The 13,791-nt window shown below is 39.7% G+C and overlaps 2 long non-coding RNA genes across 2 annotated transcripts in view; one reads left to right on the forward strand and one right to left on the reverse strand.

Moving 5' to 3' along the window:
* Positions 1–6,974, reverse strand: part of LOC145451940 (uncharacterized) — a 45,861-nt gene extending 38,887 nt beyond the window's left edge. Inside the window, exon 1 of the long non-coding RNA XR_013919137.1 lies at positions 6,475–6,974. This is a non-coding gene — a long non-coding RNA (uncharacterized LOC145451940). The remainder of the gene's footprint in view (positions 1–6,474) is intronic.
* LOC145451941 (uncharacterized) overlaps positions 1–13,791 on the forward strand; it is a 200,702-nt gene that overhangs the window by 93,533 nt on the left and 93,378 nt on the right. The gene's annotated exons all lie outside the window — the stretch shown is intronic.

Raw genomic sequence — 13,791 nt, forward strand, 5'->3', positions numbered from 1 at the left:
TCCAGACAAGTAGGCTATACGGTTTGACGGTTTTGACCTTGGTATTATGATAAGGGTAGTCTTGTATATTATGCTACCACAGAGTGACATTGTATATGCACTGTATCAATTGCATTTAGCAGAAAACCTGATTACGTGCATATATATTCCTTCTGTATGTTGTGATGACGGTAATTGCAATAGATTTCGGAACCAAGTACTCCTCTGTAGCAGCAAGATCACCAGATGGATCGGTAGGCATTCAAATATCTTTGTCTCATGCACTGTATGACATACTAAATTCAATCACCAGATCCACGCGTTACCAGACGAAGATGGAAAGATAAGAATATCATCGTGTGTGGCATTTCACAAGGATAAAATTAGAGTTGGCAACCTTGCAGATTTAAAAAGAAATACCAATGTTGAAAACACTATCTTCGGTCTGTACAATTTTACATGGAATTATATTTAGATGACAATTATGATTACATCAAAGATATTAAAACACTACTTGGATTGAGCCCAGAAAGTGCAAAGAAATTGAAGGAGAAATACAAATGGCCGTTTAAAGTGGTGACTCACGCAGAAGAGAGGACTACATTGGAAGTATCAAAATTTATTTCTGTTTAAACTAATCAATTGCTATCATATGAAAGTTCGTTTGTAATGTATTTTCATTCTGCATCAGTTCCATATCCTCATTTGCATGTGCGATGACGGTTATCACTACCTCCATACTAGTGGTTCCCATACTGGGGTACGCATGCGACGCATGGGCATCTCCGCGTTTACTTTAATACTGGGACTATAGGGCTATCTCGAGATTTTTGGAACTGAGGAAGTTAGTTCAGCCAGGCATGCAAAAATGTCGAACTTCCATATGCAAGTAGAGATATAGGTCATATTCATGGCAGTGCTACACGTCGGTCAGCTGATGCAAGACCTCTACTATACTCTTTGATAGCAGTGGCGGCTCGTCCTATAGGGCAACTGGGGCATTGCCCCACCTAAAATTCTGTTCAATAACAATTCTTTACCATTTATAGACGCACACCTATCTATATAAACCGAAATCACAGCGAAAATCGTATACTTCTTGTCCTTTCGCTTGTAAATGCCCATATATAGCGAAGTCTATGCGAAAATCAAATTCTCTTCTGTGTTTTCGCTTTGCGAATGCCTAGCCGGGGCTTGCCCCGGTAGCGCTCATAACAAGTTTTCACTGTCTATTCTCTCAAAACCGCGCATAATAAAGAAACGGTGATTTACTCTCTCCTATTCATAAAATTACCGAGCAACCGGGGCACGATAGCTCTGTGCCCTTAAGGTGTGATGTAACAATCGTATCTATAGCTGAACTCTGTTACCGTCATATGCGTTTAGTCGACCTTTGTTGGTATAGGTCGATTTTAATGGGGTTTCACACCATGAAAACTCTTGAAACTTGTTATGTCATGTCGTGATGGTGGTATTTAACACTGCCCCAAGTTTCAGGGTTTCTACTTAGAGTTTAGGGTAGTAATTCCGTTTCCGAAGTTGAGTGTGTGCTGATCCGTCATGTATCGCAAACAGATTTTACTCAAAAGCCGGTATTGGTATCCATTGGTTTTGACGGTGTTCAATACTGAGATCGGTTATGACATTTGGCACGGTAAGTCTTAATGTTAGTATCGAACGCTGTACCAAGTTTTAAGTTTGTCACTGAACTGTGTTAGTGGTAATTTCGTTTCCTAATTCGAGTGAGAGCTGACTCGTCATTTATCGCTAACAGATTATACGCAAAGCCGGTATTGGTCTCTATTGATTTTAACGATGCTCCTTACCTAGATCCGTCATAAGCTTTTGCACGGTATGTCTTGATTTTAGTATCGAACGCTGTGCCAAGTCTCAAGGTTGACACTCAATGATTTGGGCAGTAATTTCGTTATCAAGGTCGAGTATGGTAAAGATGTGCTCCGATCTGACACTTTAGCCTACAACACATTGCGGATTTCACGCAAAAGCCGGTGTATCTGCGGTAACGTTAAGTGAGATGATGATATCATTCTCAGTTTGCATTCAAATATTTACTTTGATCGTATATTCTCCAATGTCAATTTCACCGTGAAATTGTGGCCTTCAAGCCATTTGCGTACAACCCCTCGTCACTTGATCAGCCTATTCCTCAGTAAATTTTACGCAAAATTCGGTGTTGGTCTGTTCGCATTAATTTTGACAGTGTACCATACCGAAAAGGGCCATGAGGCCACTTCTTGATAATGTCATGTAACAGTGTACCAAGTTTAAGGCTTTCATCCACGTATTTATTCGGTAATATATTTTTCAAAGGCGATTTCGCAGCAGACCTATAAGACAGTAATAAAAACGTATGTGTCGTGTTACAGTCTCCAGTTTCAAGGCCAAAATCTCTTATGCTGTACCGAGACCAAATTTCCGAGGCTGCTATTCTTAGTCCTTTACAATGATGTTTTGGATTCAATAGGACAGGCCCAATCTATGAGATAACAATTGCGTATCTGTCCGAATTCGTTGACCTTTCCAATTAGGCTTACGCTATCTCTCGAGTAATAGTCATTTCCATTTCTGCAGATAATTAGTCAGGTCTAATGCGAACATGAACCGTGTTGAATCTTTGTTCCGTACGCCGTTTACGCAGTTACCACACTTCAAGTCACAGCTCACCAGCGGACCTCTCGTGGCACATACGTTAAAATCACTGTTGCCGGGAAATTCATGTTACCGTACCATCATTAAGTTACTTGTTTACGTTGGAAAACGCCATTGTGACGTCATCTTGATAAAAAGTCGCTTGCAGCCCGTGCCCCACCACCCGATATTGTCACGAGCCGCCACTGTTTGATAGGGATGGTGTGAACCTCTGAAAGGTTCAGGTTCGTGTGAACGCGAACCTTTTTGAAAGGTTCTGTGTGAACGCGAACGTGAACCTCATGACGTCACGTGACGTCATATTGCTAATTCCAGCCCTATCTTTTAGTCTAAATTAATGTACACGATACCTAGCGACGACTCGGGCCACATAATGCCACAATGCTGAGGTACATATTGGCGTTTCAAACGTCACTAAATGTATCAACCGAGGCAATCAAATCATATAGTAATCCCATAAAATCAATATCGTCGACGCTTTGCCGACAATTTCGGCGGGGACTTGCCAGGGAATATAAGCATACGTCTTCAAAGTCTAGGCCAGACCGGACAATGCATTCGGCGTCTGATTATTGCTACATTGATATTGAGCAGAGTGTAAAACAGGTTTCTATACTTTCTACTGATATTCCAACAAGTTATAGGCCTACAGCTGTAGTCAACACCTCAATCGCTCGGATTTGGTTTTAATGATAGGCTACAGTAAACCTGCTATATTTTTACATCAGAAAACGATATCAATCTCATTTATTGGTTGGATAAGCGTCATTCGCTGACTACATGTAGTGTGTTTTGCTCGTGATGTTGTGTGAGTGCGGCTCAATATCACAGCAGAGAGTCACTAAATATTCACAACCGGAAAACTGGATATTTCGAGCAAACTTTTGTAACAAAGCAAGAAAAAATTTTGTGATTGTCAAGGGGCATGCTCGTTTTGTGTTGATTTTTTTATGCTGCCAGCATCATGCATAGAGTGGCCCGCAGTTGAAATGCAATAAATTCAAATCAAAGATGTAATAATGAAGTGAAAATTGTAATATAGGAAAAAGGTTCACAGTGCAGAACCTACCAAGGTTCTGTTGTGAACGCGAACCTCTAAATTTCCGAGGTTCACACACAGAACGCGAACGTGAACCTCGCGTTCACACCATCCCTACTCTTTGATGAACATAATATGGGCCATTGACAACAGTATAGTACAATATTGATGTTCTAATGCTATATGAAATCACAGTGGTTTTCAACCCAGAGGTCGCTTGCCTATTTTCTGGGGCCGCAAATATTCTGCCCCTTTGTTACTAATCAGTCTCCGAAATTAGAGGTGGACGGTGCAATATTTTCAAAACGGAAATTCGTCACGACGATAAAAAGGCTGGTAGTAATGAGTCGAACAGGAACATCCATCAACGAGAGTTTAGGTCCTGCTTTAATATAAATTTGATTTGCATACATTCAAACTGGTTAGATAGTGAGAATGGATCATGCAGTTACCGCGTCAATATTAAGTTAGGAATTACAAAACTAGCTCATTGTATGGTATCTGCCGATTGATTTTTACCTATCGTTTGGAGTCCGAAAATATTTAGATCCCATTCAGGGATATCTAGACATCCCTGATCCCATTCCAATAATATTGACAACATCCAATCAGGAATTTGGAAATTACCTCACTTTGACTTGCGCGATGAGATAACACATACACTGCTACGTCTCATAACATTAGTGTCGGGCTTTGGAATAGTCGTGAAATGAAGGGCGTAAGAGTTTCACTAACCAGATTGAACAGCCTATGTTGGGCCAATGTTCTTTTGGGGGTTGACTAACTCCTGAGCGATGTGAACATACCAGTACAGTCTTTCCTTTTATTCACTCCGCATTACAACGCGGACCGTATGAAATCGTCTGGTGGACACGATTCGACACGTGTGCGCAAATGTGTCCTACCTGACTGCGACAGTGATTATTGAATTTACAGTTTCGAAACTTACGATCATGACAGTTTCATGTCAAAATGCAATCGCACAATCAATTCTATTTCTAGGTGTGGTACCTGGGAAAGATTACCTTGTTTTATCCAGAAGAAGTTTTGGCTATATTTCTGAATTACTTGGTTCAAGTTGCTGAAAAAACATTGGGACCTAAGCAAGTTTCTGGGATCGTAGTTACAGTTCCTTCTTCATTCAACCATTTGAAAAGAAAAGCCATTGTCAATGCAGCACGAATCGCGAAAATTAAGTTGAAAGAACTAGTTAACGATACTACTGCAGCAGCGATATGCTATGCGAACATTCCTCATCATGCCCTGGTTTGTATTTTAAATGCTTGCTCATGTTATATTTTATAATCAATATTGAATTGCATTTTCCAGCAAGCAAGCAATCCAGCAAGTATTCAAAGCAGGAGCGAGGTTTGACGTTGCTGCTTTAAATAATTATCAATTTTGGTATCGATGTCGAAATTGCAGACGGTAAATTTACGATTTTACAGGAAACAATGATCATCCACATTGGAGCCGGATCTCTTGCAGTTAGCATCTGTCATGTCACTAACTCTTCAGTCACGGTGGAATTCACTGCGGCCAAATCATCAGTTGGTGGTAGGTCGCCTCGATTGTTTCAGATCTTGATACGCAGCATAGTATACGCTGAAAGTTCATGCATTCAATAATTTGGATCAGGACAATCCAGATTTCTTGCTGAGGATAATCGTACAAATCATTTGTTGGCTGTAAAATATTATTCTTTCAGCATTTAAATTTAATTTCTTCTGTTTGTCTTATTGGTAACAATATAAATTATTTTTTTGAAAACAATTTGACGGGAAGATGTAAATTTCTCAATCCGTCTCTCTACCTGATATGAGCTAATTGTTATTTGTAATCGTAATGGATTAGACAGATGACATTTGAAAAAAATCGAAGATAATTATAGTCGATCGTTTAGCATTCATAATAATTGATTGCTCTGGTAAATGTCGACTACTCAACTTTTTTGCTTTTGCAAAGTAGCCCGTCTTTCTCCACATATATTAACTTTAAAACCAGGGCATGTTATGGAATGGAAAGTTTTTATTGAATTTTAACAGAAGGCACGCTGCACGACAACTATCAAGTGTGAGCTGGTTTATTGCCAAAGCCGGAACGCACGTTCCTCACACAGCAGCAGAAAATAAGTACTAAACACGATGTACAACTAGCACGCGCACAATAACGAAAGAGAGGCAACATTTAAGGTTACTGTCTAGCACGATCAAACATTCATCAATCACACTACCACAATTGCTATAATCGCCTCAATCGTTCCATACCTCGCTAACAACTTTCCATTTCATAACAACATTACCCCATAAAATATTAATACTCTGTCCATATTTTTACAGAAAGCTTCTCAGATAATACTATATTTGTGATTTGTGGAAATTTTCCGGTCTTTTTATTCCAATTATTTTGGATGAAATCATACATTCAAACAGCCCTCATGCACCAATTCTATCTCCGATTTCTTTGCGATATATGGCGGCCTAATCATCGAAGACGGAACGTACAATATATATACGGGATTATTTGGGAATCACAACATAAGATCATTACATGCAAAACTAGTTGCTGCAAGCAGTAATATAATCTACAAAATTACATAAACCTATAAACAAGGTATTGTAACATTAGAACAGTGGTTCACAACCGTTGTGGAATTCCCCGCTAGTGGGTAATATAATGTTTTTTGGTGTGGAATAGACTCATTTGTTAAACAGTATATACAGGACAGTCTACATATTTACGGAGACACATGCGCGATTACCGTTACCAGTTAACTGCTCTAGAACAGTGGTTCTCAACCTTTTTGGCTTCGCGGACCCCTTTTGACCGTCACGACCCCTCGCGCACCCCCTCAAGTTTTAGTTCAATTTTAGCTCTATTATGGTGCAACCGTCATATGTCTTGTACAAATATGAACTGTAGGTTTGTGATAAACAGCAAAATAATGATTTTTCTTGAAGATAACATCATACTATTTATCTAGAAATTGGTGGACTTTTATTATCTCACAGCTAATTTTGCTGCTGTATTTCTTGAAGTAGGCTACGTGGTCGTGTCTTGATAATCTGCGTCTTCGTTTTGATATGAACGAAGAGTGCCGAAAACCATTTCCGCAAAGATAGATGGAGGCTAATGCAATATTAACGCATAACGCTTCCGATGATACTTTTGGTGTGATCGCTACATTTATGGCACCAAAATGAAGAAACACATATTTTATGAACATATCACGTCCAGGATCTAGCGCAGGGATGGGCAACATACGGACCGCGGGCCGGATTTAGCCCGCGACAGAGAGTTTCTACCGTCAAAGTGAAATCCTAATCTAAAAGTATTATAGACAAATTTTATGCTCCAAAGAATGGATCCAAGTTTTCCTACCAGAGAAAGACTGTCATGAGACGACTTGTTCTGCACATATATATTTACGAGCCAACATTTTTGACCATGAACAATTGAACATTAACAAACAAGATAAGGCTGCATACCAATAAAACTGGTGATATGAATTTCAGGGTTGGAGCGTAATGCTTTGATAGCAACGAAACATTCCTTCTTCATCAAAACATCAGCCTTTTCGCTAGGGCATCCGCAATAAGAATGAGCCAAATCTGATAGCCGAGCTTTAAGAGCAGCTAGCCTATATCATTGTCCGATTTATGACGACTGTCAGCCGAAATTATTCGGGTTCATTTCAATATGAATATATTATGCAATTGTATATTAAAGTTCTGTCCATCCAAGAAGCTGTTCCCTGCATTGGGACAAATTATGGAAATACTTCAGAAATTTTTATTTCTAACGACTGTTCACTAATTTGATGAGACTGACAACTTCAAATCGAGAAGGTTTCGCAGACATTACGAAGTCACCCTGATTGACGTTACTATCTTCATATTTTTATTTTTTCCACAAACCCCAACAAAACGTCTCTAAACAGCAATATGTTTGTATCAGCAGGTTATTGGAAAATTGGCAATGAAAATGAGTTTCCACACTACGATAGTCCATGTCAGACGAATAATATGATGATCTGAGTCATGAGGTTTTAGCAGTTGTGGTGTGAAGCTGCCTCATGCTTTCTCAAATAAAAAAATAAAATAAAAATTAGGTTTTTAACCACTTTAAAAATTTAGAGGTCTCGCGGACCCCCTGAAATTGCTTCGCGGACCCCCGGTTGAGAACCGCTGCTCTAGAATGTATGTATCGGAAATTTTATTCCGTGTTGTTCACAAAATCTCATTCCGTATCTCCGGATAACCAATCTTGGCGTCACAAACGCATATAGCACGACCTGTATGACGCGAAATACCGCTTTCGCAAAATTTTGGTGTCCGGTCAATACCGAGAAAACCATTACCGAGAATGCCATTACCGAGAATGGACACCACAGAGAATGGACATTACCGAGAATGGACATCAACGAGAATGGACATTACCGAGAATGCAATATATGCAATGCAGGCATGTTATGCATATGCACAGGTCGTGTGTGTGCATCACGGCGTCGCCACATTCGGTATCGATGCTCACGTATAAATTTCTCGACAACGTCAGTCCCAGTAAGCTATATTCTTGACATTGGCCATTCTCGGTAATGTCCATTCTCGGTGGTGTCCATTCTCGGTAATGTCCATTCTCGGTAATGGCATTCTCGGTAATGTCCATTCTCGGTAATGGTTTTCTCGGTATTGGTATAGAACCAAAATTTTGAGGGTTACCGGTATCGGCTCACCATACGTTTTATATTGAAGTTATGGGCGATTGTCTTGCGTACTGTTGTGGTTGTGTGCTTGAGTGTCTTGTGTACTCAAACAAGCAAATACCTGCTCCAATCACAGAAATTTTGGGTAGCGGGAAATGAAGGCTTGGAATAAATCTAAAGTGGAGAATGAAGACAAGGTTGGGAGCCACTGAATTAGAATATATTTTAGAATACAATTTTACATCGCAACAGTTATTAGGGATTTTGAGACGGCGGATCAAATGTCCGATTCCCCCGCCAATGTGTGGGTCGTACTCATTCGCTTCCTCGGCCAAGATCAGGGTATCCATTATTTTATCAGATGTAACATGGTTCATGAAGTTACAAGGCGTGTTGATGTCGGTGTGGCGTAAAGTCGCTCCGAGACAAGCTACATATTTTTGAATTATAATAATAGTGATGCTTATGTCAAATAGTGATCACGCGATTATCATCCGAACAAAGCGCGGGAAATGATTTCTAAAGTCAACAAGTTGTTAATAATATTCATGTAACTGCGACATTCTCTGATTCTACGATTTAAAAACTCTTTTTAGTAGTTTACGTAGTGGAAGTAACGATAAGCGAAGGGTGAGCTTTATCGCGGCAGCGGTCGAATATCTTACATTTTCATGCTATTCAGAATGGAATAAATATTATTACTTCTTTTTTCTTTAATGCGCGTTGCACGAAGTTGTTATCTTCAAATATATGTCAACCGGGGTGGGTAAGTCTGAGTGGCAATTTGAGATATGAACAATGATCATAGACCTCTCAAGAAATGATGTTCCAAGGCATGCAATCGATTCGACAACTCGAAATTAGGATCAATGTCATGATTCTGGCAAAACTCCATACCAATCTTGGAAATTTCCATATCATGCCATGTCTTGTTTACAATGTCCAGTTTCCCATGCATGTCGATTGAGCAAGCTGATGTATATGGATTGGTCATTGCTTATTGCTTTTTCTTAGAAGGTAAATCCCATACTGAGCGTTGTTGCTGCAGAACGATTATGCAAATAGGCCTGCGTGTGTGTGTATGTGTGTGTGTATGTGTATGTGTGTGTGTGTGTGTGTGTGTGTGTGTGTGTGTGTGTGTGTGTGTGTGTGTGTGTGTGTGTGTGTGTGTGTGTGTGTGTGTGTGTGTGTGTGTGTGTACTTGTGAAATTATCATACTTCCATAGTAAATCACTTAAACTGAAATTTTCTCATATTACAGGTAGAGATATCAATAGAAATTTAATAGATGCTATGAATCCATCTAACGAGGTCACAAATCTGGAAACAGTGATAGAGGATGTGAAGACCAGCTTTTGTCAGCCTAACAAGAAGTATTATCCCTATGAAATAAAAGTATCTAGCGTATTGTGATAAAATAATGCATTCTTCCAGGATTAGTCACATGAGACTGGAATACCGAGACGGCAAAAGAGAGATGAAAACAATTGGAAGAGAAGCCTTTAGGACAGCTTGCAGTCCGATAATTGATGGACTTGAATCTGCTCTCCAAAAATCATTAGATTGGTGCAAGAGTAAGAAAAAAAGAGTGAGTCCTGATTTTTCGATGTGCAATGGCGCAATTGTTTTAGGCATATGTATCTATGAACCAGGGGTTCCTAAACTTTTTATGGTCGCGACCCCAAATTTCGATTTGGAAATGTGGCGCGACCATTCAGTTTCGCGATGTTATTAGTTAAAAATGACCAGCACCTTCACCCAAATCTACTCATGGCATCTGTGGGACGACTATGTGCAAAGTTGTAGCAGTTATGAACTCGTACAGTCGTCTGCAGATCAAGAAATTAAATCGGCAGTAGCATACCGACGTATATAGTTTTTTTGGAACGATTTCTATCTATATCCAATCGAAATATCGTGAAGTACTGCGATATATCAAATATTTCGTTACGCGAAACAAGGATAACGATATGTAAGTTACTCGGCCGAACCATGCGTGTGTGTATGTGTTATACTGTCTGTTAACACGTACGATTGACGGTCACTTGTAGACTTCTTGGAAGAAGAAATTGCCGTCGTAATGATTTTTATCATGCTCCCAAAACGTCAATCTTAATTTGTAGCAGGTGGCGCTTGAAAATGATACCTAAAATGTCTGATCTGATACCTTGTTTAGCGGGTGCACATTAGGGATGTTCAAAAATAATCTTTTTTCCTGAATCTTGCTGGTTGCTTGATTAAATCGTTAGGTTGCCTTAAAAAACGACGCACACCAAATATGAATTGATTCCAACCAATATTCGCGGATTTCGTAGAGTTTCAAAATTTTGAATTTGCCTAAAAATGCAAAAAAAAAATAATTTTCAAATTTTCCTTCCAACCTTGTGAAATTGTTGCGCTGTCTTCAAAAACGATGGAAAACAAATTTGACTCAATTCCAAGCTGCAGAAGCGGAGTTATTCAAGTTTTTTTATGATAATTCTGGGATGATCCACCAATCAAGGATAATCCCAGAATTATCAAAGAAAAACTGAATTCGGATTGAGTCAGATTGAGCTTCGAATTGAGTCAAATTTGTTTTGCATCGTTTTTGAAGACAGCGCAACACCCGTACGCCTCCTCGAATTGTTACATCAGAAAATGATATCAATCTTATTGATTGGTTGAATAAGCATCCTTTGCTGACTACGTATTTCGCTCGTGATGTTGTGTGATTGCGGGTCAAGCTCACAGCAGAGAGTCACTAAATATTCACAAACGGAAAGCTGGATATTTTGAGCAAACTTTTGTCACAAAGCCAGTGAAACTTTTGAGATTTTCAAGGTGCATGCTCGTTTAGTGTTGATTTTTAATGCTGCCAGCGCCATGCATAGAGTGGCCCGCAGTTAAAATGCAATAAATTGGAACCAAAGATTTATAATAAAGTGAAAATTGCAATATATGAAAAAGGTTCACAGTGCAGAACCTACCAAGGTTCTGTTGTGAACGCGAACCTCGAAATTTCCGAGGTTCACACACAGAACGCGAACGTGAACCTCACGTTCACACCGTCCCTACTAATTACTGTTTCTGTATGGATATAAGACATTTTCCGTTGATTTACTAGCTACAGAAAACGGAAACGTAACCCAATACAACAACAATGTATGGTCATTCGCAGAGGAACAGTCGGGGTACGTTCATATAGGGCACGAACAATGTTCCCTCCAATTTTTCACGAGTCTGAGCGCACTAACCAAGTCACTGCGTGGTCCCGTGGACACGAGTGCGTGACGAATAAAATAGGTCATCACATCGGCGTTTTTGTACGCAGCTTAGATTTTCTGTATAGAGACCGTGTCGGCAGTGTGCAATTGTCCACCCGCGCAGCTTAGAAGGAACATTGGACGCGAGCCCAGGTGTTAGTTTAAATTTCAAACAACATTGATTTTGATTAGTACATAACTATCATATCGTTAATCGAGTGGTAATCGGGCGCTATTCAACGCGAAATATTTCCCATACTCAATTTCTAACCCGAAAAGACCGACCGGACTTCAACCTCTTCCACGTCATATTTAGATTAAACTTGAAGGTATGTGCAAGACCATAGACCACTTGGTCTAGCCTAGCTGTATCTGCGAGCCCCGTTTAAACCCCTGTTAAGAACCACTGCTCTAAATATCTGCTTCGATACTGAATATTGCAAGTAGCCGTCAGGAATTACAGTCTGTAACGGGGAAGCAACATATGGGGATTGTTATTCTCGGAGACACAGTATTTCATTTTGAAAGGTTTCTAACATCATACTGATCGGGGGTTCTACCCGCTTGCCGTTAGTCAAAAAGCTACTGAAGGATATGGACCATCTTCACGAGAAAATAGACGTGATTGGCATTAACACCGATGAAATTATCGTCCTTGGTGCTGGAGCGCTGGCAGCACAATACATTGAACCGGATCCGGTGAAGGTTTGGTTCCATTCGAAATTGGGATTTGGGAATTTGGGGATTTTGCATTTTTCGTGGACCTCTATTTCCGAAATAATATTTCAGAATCATTTCGATATCAAAGATGTACTGACATATTCGATCAAGGATAACGAACGAAATTTGCTGGCAGAACGAAATACATCATTGTCTAAATTTGAAGAAGCCAGGCCTGTCGACTCAAAAAAAGATTTCAAGGTTCGCATAATTTATACTTTTCAAAATGTAATGTTATGGAATTTCGTCCACACTGTAAAAAATCTGGTAGATTTACTGGGAAATCTCTGTAAATTTTACAACGAATTGCTGGGCGCAGCCAATAACTAATATTGTTTGGGAAACTAGAAATATCAGCACCGCATGCTCAGTTGATCATTTGTTAATGGCGGACAAGGCGACCAGTAATGGGTTACATTAGGTTACCGTTACGCGTAGACATTTCATGATTTCTTTGATCGCTCATGCGTGGTATTCGAAATACATCCCTCGACTTGACAAGCTCGCATGGGCTTTGATTTGGTCTCGTTTTTATTTAGATATTCGATGACGGCGGAGATGTGGTGATAACCCCGGGGTCTTTGAAATCCCACATTACCATTACTAAAATGGGATTGATATCATTGAAGACAATTTCAGAGCGCGAATGTAGATTGTCTGATGGGTTGTCTGAAGATGAAATTCGTGAACTGGTTGGTATACTGGATCAATAAATACAAATATGTGTCCATCAAGATTGTATGCTATGAATTAAAAACGAATAATTCTGCAATAGTGCTCATGACAAAATACTATTCAATGTTTAGATTTGTTGCAGTTTCCATCTCTGGAGTTGAGATGAACTGTTATAGAGTACTATTCAATAAACTATGTCGTGTTTACTCAATTCGACAACCTTTTGATTGAACTGCTCTAGACACACCGGCTAAATGAACTTCACCAGAACACTGCTGGTACGGAAGCTATGGAAAAGGAGAAATATTATTTGGAAAAACTGGCCTTCGATGTAAAAAAGGAGATGGGCAAAATATGGAGTATATGTGACGCCACCGGAAATTTGATTGAGAAGAATCCGGTAAAGATCCCTGTTAAATAGTGGCTTCCACCTTTTCGTTACCCGTGGATTCCTTTGGTCGTTCCCTGCTTCGTTCTTAGCGTTCTAAAATCTTGTTTCCCCAAATATATACGGTGCAGTCCTATAGTACAAACAATACTCTCACCAGTAAATACCTCTTTTGCCCCTCTTATCATCATATATGTACGCAAGTAGTTAGTCACGAACATCGCTATAAATCAGGGGTCACCAACACGCGGCCCGCGAGGACATATTTTGCGGCCCGCGACCTGATTTGGAGAAATTTCAGAATAACGCTTACATTTTGAAATGCTGAAATTGATTTCAGTTTAAACATATTGTCGCTGGTGTTCAAAGT

This window comes from Botryllus schlosseri, chromosome 12, assembly GCF_051294905.1.
Source record: "Botryllus schlosseri isolate E-star chromosome 12, Bs_hap1, whole genome shotgun sequence".
NCBI lineage: Eukaryota > Metazoa > Chordata > Ascidiacea > Stolidobranchia > Styelidae > Botryllus > Botryllus schlosseri.